Below are 14,981 nucleotides of genomic sequence, written 5' to 3' on the forward strand. Positions count from 1 at the left end.
AGGCGTCACAGGCAGGCGCCGGGCCGGGGCTGTGATGGCCTCAAGTGTCTTCTCCTCGCACACGAGGCAGTGTTTTCCGCTGGTTGTCGAACAGGTCACGCGTGTGCCGCAGGTGCCGCCGAGGACGGCGTGAGCCGGGGCCGGCATGGCTAACTCGCACCTGCCCACCACCTGCCCGGCCCCGCAGGTAGTCAGGCGGCAGAGGCCGTGCGCGACCACTCTTGCTGCATTCACTGACCTGACGAACCCATGATTAAATGAATGGAACAAGCACACCAAACGCATCTTCCTTCTACGCCCCTAAACCCCTCCCTCTTCACACAAACACACCAAGAACCACCAAAAATATCTTACGTTGAATTTTTTTTTTGGTTCAAATGCGTCGTCAACTAACGCCAAAGTTACAGAAAAAAACGATATAAAAACTCCACTTCATCCCTCTTCGCACCGATGATTCTTCGTTTCCACCGAGTCGATCATCAGTGAGTGTTTTTGCGTTTCCTGTGTCCGTGCATCTGAGTGTGTGGTTACAAAGCTCAGCATGCAGCCCGCCATCCCCACCTGTCGCCTCCCCGCGCCACGTGTGCCGCATTAGCAACGGAAACATGCCGACTTGATGCTCGAAGGGGAGGGAATGTTTTCCTTTCTGGCTATAATTTCTTCCTCTCAAAGTCTTCCCTTCCCCTTCTTCACCCTCGCCGACGTATAAATATTCTCCTCGTCGCCCCTTCACCGCCCTTCCTACCGCCCCTCTGTCCTCCCATGCCACCCTTCCCCGCTCTCCCTTCGCTTTCCCTCACCATGCCCTTCGCAGCCCCCTTTTCCGACCCTTGCCCTCCTACCACTGACGCCCCTCCCCCTCTCCCCTTGCTTTCCGTCACCGTCTCTGCCGCCCCTCCTTCCCTTGGGCGGAGGAACGTAACGACCTGCCAACAGGGGACCAATAAGTCTTATACCGGAGTCAGCTTTGGCCTATCACCAAGATCCCTCCGTCTCCCGCTTCCCGCCTTCCCTCAGCAGATACTTTCCCTCCCCCCTTTCCTTCCTTCTCTCTCTCTCTCTCTCTCTCTCTCTCTCTCTCTCTCTCTCTCTCTCTCTCTCTCTCTCTCTCTCTCTCTCCTACCGTCTCACTTTTTGCTTGTTTTTTATCTCAATTTTGCCAGCCATGTTCCCGTGTGACTTCCTCTGTGAATTTAATTTTATTTTCAATTTCGTTCACCAGAAGAGTCGTATTCGCACTTCTGCCATCGAGAAGCAACCTCAAATCATAACCAAACACTTGATCGCTGAAAACTCATGAACACTCAGACGCTAGAAAGAAAAAAAAGGAGAAAACATCAAAGAAACGCTTGAGTGTGGTCGGTAAATTACCATTAACACATTCATGAGCATTCCTTTCACACGTTCTTCATTAAATCTTCACCTTTGTTCACTTGACTTCGGAAATCAATGCCGAGGAATCACCGTTCGAGGGAGGGAAGGCGGACAAGGGCAGGAGACCAAGCCAAATCCAGCCAAGCCAACCCGGAGATCGGAGGAAGGCGACGCTTCACTTATTGAATCATTTCCCCGAACCAGACAAACCTTGAACTCAATATCATATCATCCTTCCCTCCCTTGCCGAGATACCAAATGTAGTATTGGTTTCATGGTCGTTTGATATATTTTGAGTCTATTTTCTCGGGAATAATGGGAAAAAGAAAGACTTCATTGCCATCAGGAAAACTCCCTTGTCATCCCCTTCTCCTCTCTCCTCGCTGTTGGGCCTCCGTGGAAATACATATTAGCGTGTGTTGGCAGTCACCTCAAGTCTCCGGTGAACGTTGTGCTGAGTTAACGCGGGAAACGTTATTATTTCCTACTCGGAATTTCCTTTGGGAAGTAGAACTGTGTGTAGCGGCGAAGTCTGGCGCTGTGCCTCGCCTACTGAGAAGAGAGAGAGAGAGAGAGAGAGAGAGAGAGAGAGAGAGAGAGAGAGAGAGAGAGAGAGAGAGAGAGAGAGAGAGAGAGAGAGAGGTTATGTGACACGATATGATAAACATGTGGAGAGATGCAAGAGAGACAGCGAGCTCGAGAAGAAGGAATGTGACGTAAGTTATGTATATAGGAAAAATGTATCTCAAAATATGGACGAAAGACAAGTTCAGAAATATCGTAGACGGAGACGAGGTGTGTGTGTGTGTGTGTGTGTGTGTGTGTGTGTGTGTGTGAACCGAGACAATGAGGAGAGAGGATTGTGAAAAATGCAGGCCGTGGCGTGGCGTGGCACTGGCGGTGGCGACACAGCTCGTTTTGTGACGTGCTTATCGCGCTTTATTTATAGGCGGTCGTGGTCGTCGTGGTGGTGGCAGTGGTCGTCCTCTTTATTGCAGTGGTGGTGGTGGTAGTAGTAGCAGTAGTAGTAGTAGTAGTAGAAGTAAGAGTAATGTCAGCATTGGCACTGATTAATATTACCTGGAAAAATAATAGAACAAGAAAAGCAACAAAGATGAAGTAGAAAATTATCACAAACAACGCCATCAAACAACAATACCACAATCATCACCATCAGTAACAACAACCAAAGCGACGAAAGTATTGGCATGAAAGTTGTAAAGTCACGGCAAACCCATAATGGCCGGGTAAAATAATAGCGAGGAAGTATTTTGTGATGGCGGTTGGTGCTTGTGATGGCAAAAGTGGTGGTGGTGGTGATGGTGAAGGTAAAGCGTTCTTTTCACAGTCTGCTCAGGTGCCTTGCTGGGTGATTGGAGGTCTGGACGTGGCCTGGGTAGTGGAGGGATTGTGTGTGTGTGTGTGTGTGTGTGTGTGTGTGTGTGTGTGTATGTGGTCGTAAACAAAGGGTATTTATTCAATGCTTTCCTCTCTTTATCAATCGTAATACTATTTTACTTTATATGTTACTTTTGCAATCACAATATGTAAATACAGACCAACACAAACACGTTCAAACGCTCACACAATTACTTCGCTTAGGCAATAAATATTAAACCGGTGAAATATCGCTGTGTCACCTTAAGAGAGACAGAGATAGAAAGCTACTAAGGCAATCAGATATACACACACCCTTACACGGACACCTACATAAGACGACACAAAGGTTGCATATGAAGTACGGAAAATGACGAATAATAATCAAACTAAGTCCCCCCCGCACCCAGCCAGGTGCGTGGAGTCAAGGTGCACCCGTACTTAGCACACCTCAAGCCGCCCACTCGACCCAGATGCTACTTACGATAACTAACCATTTTTTCTTTGCCGCTTTTTACCGCCAATCAGACTTAACGACTTAGACTTTGGACAGGTGAGAAATAGCTAGCGTGCGTGCCCTGAAGTTGTAATGATAATGAAAGTTAGCAAAACACACACACACACACACACACACACACACACACACACACACACACACACACACACACACACACACACATACAGGCACACACACACACACATACAGGCACACACACACACACGCACGCACATATATTCTGGCCCGTAGAGGGATCAGGTTCGTGGCATGTGGACTCCGTTAGTATGAACTTCTTCCGCTTTGATGGCTTTTTCTACTAACACTTGAGTGGTCTGTGTGTGTGTGTGTGTGTGTGTGTGTGTGTGTGTGTGTGTGTGTGTGTGTTTGGTTTGCGATCCCGTTCATATGTTTGCAGTACAGTTTGTAAGCGTTATATTACAGGAGCGTAGGAAAAAAAGTGCATTAGTGCTTGCTAATTGCTGAAAGGATAGTAAATGTTTCCTTGCTAGTTATTAGGGTGAAGATAAAGATATTTTTTTATATACTTAGTTTCAGTTTGAAAACTTATAAATAAAACGGTCATGACATTTATTCTCCAGTGTTATCACGTAATAGAGTAACATAACAACAAAATTGACGAGTAAACAGGAAGCAAAAAAATAACTTGCATCCTCTATTATTTGACATTACATTTTTTTATTGCTCGCACTACTCATAAAAGCACTTACAGTCACCTTTTTCTTCCAACAGGTAAGCCGGAAGAGCTCCAGGGAGGGGAGAACACCTTGGCGCTGGGCGGTGAGTACCGAGAAGTATGAACTCCTGTTCTTCATTATTTCATTTGTGCAAAACAGAAAAATATTATTTCCCACACTTCCTCACATTTCTTTCTGTGCGTCTCTCCCAGTCAGTACAGTATTCTACTCCGAAAAAGTCATCCCATATCCTCTTCCTCCTCCACTTCCTCCGTGGGAATTTCATATAGGTCTTCAAGTACCTGAGTAGGCTAAGTAACGTCGGTTACTTCATCTTCCTCTTAATCCTAAACTAACCAAAGAACAAAGATAACGGTTATAGGTTCAAATAAGATGATGCAGGACAGCTATCGGAAGTTTTTTTTTTCAAACCTCTGGAACAACCTTTCTCCAAAACCGATTACCGAATAACGATCAACTCCTTTTAGAATCGCGTTGATATTATCTCGCTGCTACATGAGTGAAGTGAAAGATCCCATACATCTACGTACCGCAAGTTCTTTAATCTGTTCTGCAGGTCATTGCAGTGCCTGCTCTTCCGTGTCTTAATGCTTCCTCCCCCTGTAATCCCACCACCTTCTTTTGCTCTTATACTTCTTCCTCTTCTCATATCTTTCACGCCTGGCTTTAACTCAGAAAAAATTGTTCTCACCTCATATCTCTCCCCCCCCCCCCCTTCGCTTTTCCAGCCAGTAGTGTCTTACCCTCTAAAAGTCGCTCTTCTTCCTCCTTCCCTCACACCCGACTTACCGCAAGACGCCCTCGTCAGGAAAATTGGTAAAATTGACTTGATGCAGGTGTTAGCGGCTGCGGAGCTGATTGGTGGCGAGGCGTGATGACCCCCGCGTGCGTGCGGCGGTTCGGTGGCGCCTTTCACTCCTTTTTGTGGCTCAGGGTGGTAATGGCTCCTGGCGCAGTGGTGGCTCTTCTGGTGCACACACGTTTTCCCTCGAGGCGTGAATTGTGTGAAGGCTGATTAGGGCTTTTACTGTATTTTATGTATCTATTTATTATTCTTTCTTTGTTGGTATTTATTAGTGATTACTTTACTATTATTTATTTTGTGTATCAGGCAAGATGTTGATCACTGATTCGGGAAACTTTTGTAAATATATACTCACAAACAGATACAGACAGTAGCAACACACACACACACACACACACACACACACACACACACACGTTTTCCTTCTCAGCAAAATATTCTGGTCTTCCGTTATAACTTTCCTAATGCATCTGGCAAGCGTAGAGAGAGAGAGAGAGAGAGAGAGAGAGAGAGAGAGAGAGAGAGAGAGAGAGAGAGAGAGAGAGAGAGAGAGAGAGAGAGAGAGAGAGAGAGAGAGAGAATTATCATAGAGACAGTTTATAAAGTAGTTGTGTGGAAATTACTCTCCAGAAAAAGCAGTAAAGAAAAAAAAATGTGAACGCGACAGAATAGGAAATGAGATGTTAATGTGAAAGACAGCGAAAAGAGAGAGAGAGAGAGAGAGAGAGAGAGAGAGAGAGAGAGAGAGAGAGAGAGAGAGAGAGAGAGAGAGAGAGAGAGAGAGAGAGAGAGAGAGAGAGAGAGAGAGAGAGAGAGAGAGAGAGAGAGAGAGAGAGAGAGAGAGAGAGAGAGAGGAGGAGAAAAAACAGTATAGGGTGACAACATCAGCATTAGAGAAGGCAAACAAGACGGGAAAAAGGAAAGAGTCAAAAACAAGAGAGAAGAAAATAACGAAATAGACATACAAAAATAAAGGTAAAAAATATTGAAGGAAAGGTAGAAAGAATAGGAAGAGGAAAACATTATACGAGGGACAACATAAGCGTTAGAAAAGGGAAAAAAGAGAGTGGGCAAAAAGAAAGAGCGAAAAGCAAGAAAGAGGAAAATATTGATAATCGAGAAATAGATGAATACGAAAAATGGTAAATAACATAGGAGGAAGGATAGTGGGAATGGAAGGAAAGGAGGAGGATAAGGTGGAGGAAGTGGAGGACGAGGAGGACGAAGAGGAGGAGGAAGAGAAAGAAAAAGCAGTCGCACCGGAAAGTCTGGCTGGGAAGGGAGAGACAGGAAGTTAAACGAAAATTCTTTGGAGACTCTACGCCAAAGAACCTTGATTTGCATTTATTAATTAGTCAAGTTGCGAACTCTGACAAGAAATGCGAGGCTTGTGGGCGTGTTAATGGGATCTTGGAAGGGGGAAAGGAAAAGGGGCTCCGGCAAGGAAAGAAAACAAGATAGTGGTGGAAAAAACGTGGCGGGTGAAATGATGAGACGTTGGAAGTGGGTAGGTGGAAGGCGGCACCAGCAGGGGACCGAAAGAAAGGGAGAAAAAAATGTAAAAGAAGTGAGGGGACAGTAAGCGTGTAAAAAAAAGAAAGGCGGTTCATGAAGAGGAATAGCAGATGAAGGAGGAGGAAAGATAAATGTGTAAGAAAGGGAAAGACGGTTCCTGAGGAGGAATAGAAGATGAAGGAGGAGGTAAGAGATAAGAAGTAGCTTTTAACTAGATAGACATGATAAGTGGGGGAACCAAAAGAGAAGGGAAAATAAATGTGTAATAAATGAAGAGATGGTAAAGCGTGTAAAAAGGAAAGGCGGTTCATGAGGTGGAATAGAAGATGAAGGAGTAAAGAAAAATGAGGAGACTTTGAAGCACATAAGAGAAAGATGATAAGAGCAGAGAGACTTTTAAACGTAAGGAGAAAACAAATATAAGAAATGAAAGAGACGTTGAAGATGTGTAAAAAAAAAGTAAAAGCAGTTCATAAAGAGAAATAGAAGATGAAGGAGTAGAGAGAGATCTGAGGAGACTTTGAACCAAGAAAACGAAAGTTGACGAGGGCCGAGAAACTAGTAAAAAAGAAAAGACAGTTGTGTAAGAAATTAAGATACGTTAATATAGGAAAAAAAAGGAAATGGTGCTTGTTGGAGACTATGAAGTAAAAATGTCGGAAAAAAAACAGCTGAGAAATGAAGGTAAATTGGAAGGGGTATAAATAGAGATGAAAGAATAAGATAAAAAAAAAAAAGTGTTCGAAATGAAACGTGAAACGGAGGAAAGGAAGACAGCATAAACAAGAGAAAAAATAGGTGATAAAAGAAATAAGAGACTGTTACTTAAATAAAAGGAAGGCAGCAAACATAACAAAGAGAACAAAGGATAATGGGAAAAAAAAACTCCGGAGAAACAGAGAGACGGTAAAGAGGGTAAGAAAAAGGAAGAACAAAGAGAGAAACAACGAAAAAATACGATAAAGAAGTGGACAACGCAATAACATGAGAAAGCGAGCAGAATGTAACTGAAAAAGAAACTTAGCAACATTTAAGCAGTCACGAAGAAAGGAATTTAAAGAAGGACGAAAAGCAGATGACGACAAAAATGTGGAGAAGAAAAGGAGGAAAGGATAAAATGAGACGCTAGCGAATAAGGTGGATAAGTAAACGCACGAAATTACAGAAAAAGAAATGAAGGCAAAAAAATATGTGGACCCGAGCGGAGGGGACGTGAAAAGAATAAAAAGCACCCGGGAATGATATTGCAGGAGGGAAACGAGAAGACGAAGGAACGAAGTCGAATAGAAAGTGAAAATATACCAGTGAGTCAAATCAGGAGTAATACTAAAAGCTGGAGGAGAAAGTATAAAAAGGAGCAGCTTGATGAAGGAAGGCGGTGAGATGAATGGGAGAGGAGGAAGGGAAGAAGGAATGGGAGAAGAGGAATCAAAGGGGAGGAAATGAAAAAAGCAGAAATTTAGTGAGAGGGAAGAAAGAGGGGATTGAGGAAGAGGAAGAGATTAGTAGATCGTAAGCCATGTAATAACATAACTAGGTACTAAAACACAATGCTTACCCCAAATTTTAGTGTTACTTAATGTTGTACTTTCTCATTCCTTCAAGGCTCAGTGGAGAATAGTGGTTTGCCATGATTCCCCTCCCCTGTCGTAACATATTCTACAAATACAAATAGCACTTCAGTCTTTTGTTATGGTCCTACAACGATGGACGGTCTATAGGTCGATATTTTCAGACGTTTCAGCCTCTCACATAACAATTTCTAAAGATTAAAAAGAAGATTAATCGTTTCTTAAGAGTGTTTTTTTTCACTTTCATGGTGCAGAATCTTTGTCAAACTACCACCAGGGTCATAAATCTACCCATGGACATGCCCACAACTCCTACGAAAGCTTTATCAAATGTGTGTAGCCTATTTAAGCAACGAAATGTTTAAGTATATGACCCATAATGTTTGTCGTCTCTGAAAAGATTCGAACTCAAGAGAGAATGTTTGGAAGGCAAGAGGATTCAGCGACGCTAATTAATTCACCGTCAAGGGCAGGATAGAGAGAGGAAAAAAAAAACGGAAAATATGCTTAAGATAGATTATGCGTGTCGTCAAGAGGAGAAAGAAGGCAGTAATGAGTGGCGTAACAGGAAGAATGTGCGAGCGTAAAAGACACAGAGCAGGATAGAGTGTCCGGGGTAATGTAATTGAAAGAAGGAAGGAATGAAAGTTTTACACGAGAAACTAATTCCGGAGACGCGTCCAGGGGAAAAGGTGAATGAATGAAAGAGTGAAAGTGGCGTAAGTTGATTAAAAGGTAAAGAAATGCCGCCAACGGGGACCTAAAAAAAGGAGGTCGTGATAAATGAAGGTAAAAAAAAGGAAAGTCTTTGGAGTCTCTTTATCACTAAGTTCAGACAAGGGGACATTAAAAAATACTTGAGGAATGATAATTTTGTCAACATCCTTCAATTTATGGACGAAAAAACTAATTAGATGAAAAGTGAATGGTACAAAAAAGGGTGGTGGAGTCGTTTTGTCATTATGCTTTATTTAAACAAGGAAACTTGGCATCTGATGAATAATACATGACAAAGTAAAAAGAAATCAATTAAAAATGACAGAAAAAACAAAGGGAAGATAAAACATTCAAGACAAAAAAAAAGAGACTGGACGATTTGCTAATAAAAAGGGAAGCGAAATTGATAAACAGGAGGCGAAGAACAAAGAAAAGAACAAGGAAACAACATCTAATGAATAATAGACGACTTACAATGAAAAAAAAGATACGATGGGAATAAAGAGGGGCTAAAACATTCAGGAAACAAAAAAAAGAAAGAGAAATTACGATTATCAAATAGAAAGGTAGGCGAAATTGATAAACATTAGGCGAAGAATTATGATTGCGCGTAAACGTGTTGAAAGGAAGTCAAACAACGCGACGGAAAGGATCATGATTAGATTATCGCTCGCGTGGAATAAGAATGACGAATCGTCGCAAATTGCAGGGCGGCGGGATAACCAAATAAGAGTCAAGCACGAGAACACACGACGACGACGACGACGACGATGAAAAAGAAAGCAAAAGAAATCAATATTGGCGAATAGAACACTAAAAGAAATGAGAGAGAGAGAGAGAGAGAGAGAGAGAGAGAAGAGAAGAGAAAAGAGGGATTGAAAATAAAAAAAGTGAGGGGTAAATGAACTACAGGCATTTCCTAATACTATAATGTAATAACACCAATTAGTTTACACACACACACACACACACACACACACACACACACACACACACACACACACACACACACACACAGCATGGGGTTAGTACAGGAAGGGGTGGGTGGATGTAGCAGTAGCAGCATCAGACCCAGCCATGTAGTTCCCTCCTCACCTTTAAGAGACTGACATTCAAGCATTCAGTGGTAGCTATTACGCCTCCGAACACGCGTCCAATCCCTCGCTAAATCCCAGTAGTAAAGTCATGCGTTTATTTCGTGTAGCTAGACATTTTAAGTTACTCTCTAATTCCAGACTTTCCTCCTCCTCCTCCTCCTCCTCCTTCTCCTCCTCTTCCTCCTCCTGCTCCTCCTCCTCCTCCTCTTCTTCTCTCTCTGAAGTTGGGTTTACATTGACAAGTTTCTCTTCAATTTCGTGCAGTATGAGAGAGGGGAACCGAGTGAAATGAACAGTTGTTATTGTTTCCATTTTTTTTTTCTTTGCTTGTTCATAAACGGAGTGGTTGAGATATGTTATACAGGCAGGTTATAGTGTGTGTGTGTGTGTGTGTGTGTGTGTGTGTGCTCTTATCAGTAAAGGAAATGAGCAACGTTGGTTGAGTGCGTTTGGACACAATTTTGAACACTTACAGCTGACGTGGAGAAAAAAAAGTATGCGATAAAGATATCAGTAAAATTTTCCATAATTTCAAATACTCGTCGACAACAACGTATGATAAATTTCGTAATATTCAACTTCCATCCTCCCCGGTAAAGGCGAAGCTTCCATGTAAAACGCACGCGAGTATGAAAAAAAAATGTATATATAAATTCCCTGCCAGCCGATGCCTCCAGCGGCCTCCAAACTTCCAATCAGGCGCTTGGCTTTAGAGGCGCACCGGCGGCTGGCTATACACACGGATACGCGGCATATTAATTCACGCATAATATCAGTTTCCCCGTAATATTGACATTGGACTCGCGGGGAAGCCGGGCACAGTGTACACCATTTTCCCGAGCCGTCTGTTTTAATTCTGGCGTAAGCGAGTGCTCCTAATGAAACGGGTCTTTTACAGTGACTCTGAACGCCGCGTGTGTGCTGGCGTGTGTGTGCATCGCTGGATTTTGTAGCTTCCACTCTTGCTGGTATTGTTGGGGGTGGTACCGGTGGTGGTGGTGATGGGGATGATGGTGCTGGGCTAATGTGGCTAATGGATGTGTCAGGCTCATACTCTTCTTCCTCCTCTTCCTCCATCCCCTCCTCCTCCTATACCTTCCCTCCGTGGCAGGTGCGGGGGGTGAGGAGGAGAGATGAGTGCTGACAGGTGGTGCTGATAACGCTACCACACTCAATCCCCGACAGGTGTATCGTGTCTCTTTATACGATTGCTTTTCATCACCGAATATAATCAACGAGAAAGAGCGGTAATCCCCAGGCCATTACTTTCTTATATTATTCGGTGAGTCTCGTAATTGTTGGACCTGTGTGTGAGGTTAGTTGGCGTGGTCTTGTGTTTCGTCGCTGAGCTATACGGCGGCGTTGTGTAATAAGTGGAAAGGAATGTTTGGCTCTGAATGTTGACAGTGTTATTAGTAATTGTGTTAAACAGATGCACCACGATCTGCCGCCACGATGTAAAGGCCACGCGGTAATTATTCAGAATTGAGCGATGGGCGGACGCTGCTATTTGTCTGCATAATTATTTTGTTTGTCCGCCGGCAGAGGAAGCGGCGCGGCGTGGCCCTCAGTGGTTCCCCAGCAAGCCATGAACCTCTTGCCATTGCCGCTTTGAAGTTTCTCGTGTGTTATTTATTTTCTACATGTTTTGAAGTTAGAGAAGAATTATTGACTGTGAGCACCCGCCTCCCCCCCCTACCCCCCCCACCACCACCACACACACACATACAAGCAGGGAGGCATTGAGCAAGTCGATAACTAATGAGTCTGATTCCCACTGATATGGCTGAACTTCGTCATTATGTTCCCCGTCAGTCTTATACTTTGATTGCGCCATTGTTCAAGTATAGGATGCCGCGTAATTACAAGAGCTGAGCGGACAATAAACGGTGTCATTAAAATAAACTGCCCGAGTCAACGTAAACTTAGGGACAGCCAATAGTACCATTCAAGTAAGACTAAATGTACCTTAGACTCACACAGGACAAATAAATACACGCTTCCAAGCCTAAATGAACATAGATATAAATGCTGAGTGATAGACGACTTTCCCACATGAGCGAATGGCGTGCCCTGTTCTCCTCCGCCCTCCCCTCCACCACCAGCCAGCCCTTCATCCTTTATCCTCACTCACCTCTCAGTCTATTCACTCGGCCATTCCCGTCCATACATTCCCATTCCTGACAAATTGGTACCTTCATCCTGGCCACCCTCCGACGCAGCCCCGTTCATTTACACCGCCGACACACACTCTCACGCAGTCGATACACCCTCGAGCCCACAATTTCCAGCTCGCTCCTGATACCTTTCTGGATTTTCCGTCACGCTATATCCTCTCTCCCTCCATGCTCCCTCTCTTGCTCTCCTTCCCGTCCGATGCCTATCCGTCCACGCTCTCCCACAAACGACGCCCTCACACGCTTGTTGCCCACGACCAAAAGCTCTCTCTATTGATTCCCTTTGATACTCTCTATCCGCTGTGGGACGCGACGTACGGCCCTCCACTGACTTACGCTATCAGTGGCTTAAGTTTTATGGCTCTTTGTTAGGTTACATGACGGGGGCAGCGGCGGCGGAGGAAGAGGCGGAGAGGGAAGAGATTACTGGTGTGTGTGTGTGTGTGTGTGTGTGTTTAGGGCCATAGGAGGGAGAAAGGAAAGCAGTATTCGTGTGATAGCAGCGTTAGATACTGAGTGGTAGGTATTAGGAAGGGAGTATATGGGAGTTTCATTGATATGTCCCTGACCTTGTTTCTTGAAGTTTTCACTTGAAAGTTAGTAGAGTTAGTTAATGGTTTCAGAGAAAGCTGTGGTATTGACGTAACAGGGGAAATATACTGAGTGGTAAGTATTAAGGAGTTTCTGTATGGGCGTTTCATTGATATAAGTTCGCTTTCGTATCTTAATAAGGAGTTTAGAGGTTGTCAGAGCACTACTATCAAGGGTTTGAGATGACATGAGAGTTACCAGTGTTGTACGTGTGGCATAGAGGATTCACCAATATCTATAGTCATGTTTTATCGAGAATGGTTTACATTTTCCACTTGAGAGTTAGTGTATCCAATAAAGGGTTTTGTGGGCTATGAATGACACTTTAAGTTATTATATATATTATAGTGTATATTAGTTTAATTAATACACCTTTGGCATGTCATTTAGGTGATAGAGTTTATACTTGAGATTAATTAGAATAAGTAAGTAGCGTTTTTTTTTTTCATTATTGTTTTCTTTTTTCACGCCCTTGAACTGTCTCCTTTTCTGTAAAAAAAAAAAAAAGTTTATTAATAAGTTCAGAATGATAAATATTTGAGTCCCTGTGCAGTTATTAAGATACGGGAGTGACTTTTGAGATTACTTTACTCTGGTTCTAGTGGTCAGTGATAAAGTAACGTGAGAGTGTGTGTGTGTGTGTGTGTGTGTGTGTGTGTGTGTGTGTGATTGCATGTGAGTGAGGGTAACAAAGGGAACATGAGGTCACCGGGTCCTGGGAGAGTCTATACGTGAAGTGAGGGTCAGAAAACAATAAATCGTGGAAGCTCGCAATGATTTATGGAGCGTCGTACCCCAGAAAGGCGGGGAGCTGCGGAGAGGTCACCAAATACGGCATTAACCTACTGATGTGGTTACCTGCTGCTTACTGGGGCCCTTAAGAGAGAGAGAGAGAGAGAGAGAGAGAGAGAGAGAGAGAGAGAGAGAGAGAGAGAGAGAGAGAGAGAGAGAGAGAGAGAGAGAGAGAGAGAGTGCTGACATAACAAAGCGATCACTCACTCACGTAACAAGAACTGGCGACACTAATGAACATACAAACGAAGACAAAAAAAAGAACGTTCTGGGCAGCCTACTTCAGTCGCAGGTCGGTCACGGATCCATTTGTCTTTGAGGATAAAAATAAGCGTAAAAATAAAAGGAGAAAAAGTGAAAGAAAAAAGTCCAAGTTCGTGCATTAAGTCGACGGTGATTCGCGACACAACAGTTTGAGCGTCGAGTGCATGCGTTTTATCAGTTTGTCGACATTCTCTCCGCTATCAGATTTGGGTTTTATCGTCGCTTGTCTCCATTATACAAACACGATTCCAAGGAATGACATTGCTATACTCAGTGATTGTGTGTGTGTGTGTGTGTGTGTGTGTGTGTGTGTGTGTGCTTCTGTATTTTTTTGTGTGTGTTAATTTGTGTGTAGTATATGTATTTGTTTATTTGTACGTGTGTGTGTGTTTGTGTTTGTCTGTTTGTTAATGTGTGTATTTGTGTCATAAGGTCGTATCCGCATCAGGTCTTAACGTTTACAAGATATAAACCGAAAGGAGTGTGTGTTGAAGTGTTTGATTTGATAAAAAAGAGAGGCGATTATTTAAGAATAGTGTTGGGTTCGAGTGGTCACAAACATACGTACTCTCACATGTGATAGGAGAGTAGATAATAATAGGCCGTGTTGTTTCATTTCTTACACATATTTGTAGAAAATAAGAAAAAGAGTTAAGGTAAAGAATGTAGGAAATTGTAAAATCCCGAAGCAGTGCCGAACCAGTGAACCAAATCGTGAATGTTACGGTGCATGATACGTGAATGTTACGGATCGCGTTGAAGAATTTGCGCGCGTACTATGCAGACGTAAGGGGCTTTTAAAGAGGATGAGGGGATCAGTGGTGTCAGGTAGATGAAAGCAGTGAGGCCATTAGTTCTGCTTTGACATTAAATGACTTGAGGAGGGTTTCGATGGCTTAGTCTAGATTGCGAGAAAAAGGAAGCCCTAGATAGACTGATAAGTATACTAATACTTAGATATATAAGTACACCATAATAAATAAATATATGGGTGAATAAATCTATGGGTCGAAGTTGATAATAGGTGGAAATGTAGGTTAAGAGAGACTGGTAGACAAATAAGTAGATAGATATAAAGATACACAAAATAGATATAAAGATACACAAAAGGAAGCCCTAGATAGACTGATAAGTATACTAATACTTAGATATATAAGTACACCATAATAAATAAATATTATGGTATGTGTGTGTGTTTGGGGGGGGGGGGGGATATGCGTGCATGTTTGTTGGTGTGTGTGTGTGTGTGTGTGTGTGTGTGTGTGTGTGTGTGTGTGTGTGTGTGTGTGTGTGTGTGTGTGTGTGTGTGTGTGTGTGTGTGCGTCAGTGGAGCGTAATCCTGACAGTACGTATGATTACTTGATGAGATAATTCTTGAAATAAAATAAAAACGTATGATTGTAAACGTCAAGCGAACGTTATGTAACAATACAACCTATCACTTTCATGGCAGCCATTATTCAAGGGGACAAAAATACTGCCATAA

Source organism: Eriocheir sinensis, chromosome 15 (genome assembly GCF_024679095.1).
Source record: "Eriocheir sinensis breed Jianghai 21 chromosome 15, ASM2467909v1, whole genome shotgun sequence".
Taxonomy (NCBI): Eukaryota; Metazoa; Arthropoda; class Malacostraca; order Decapoda; family Varunidae; genus Eriocheir; species Eriocheir sinensis.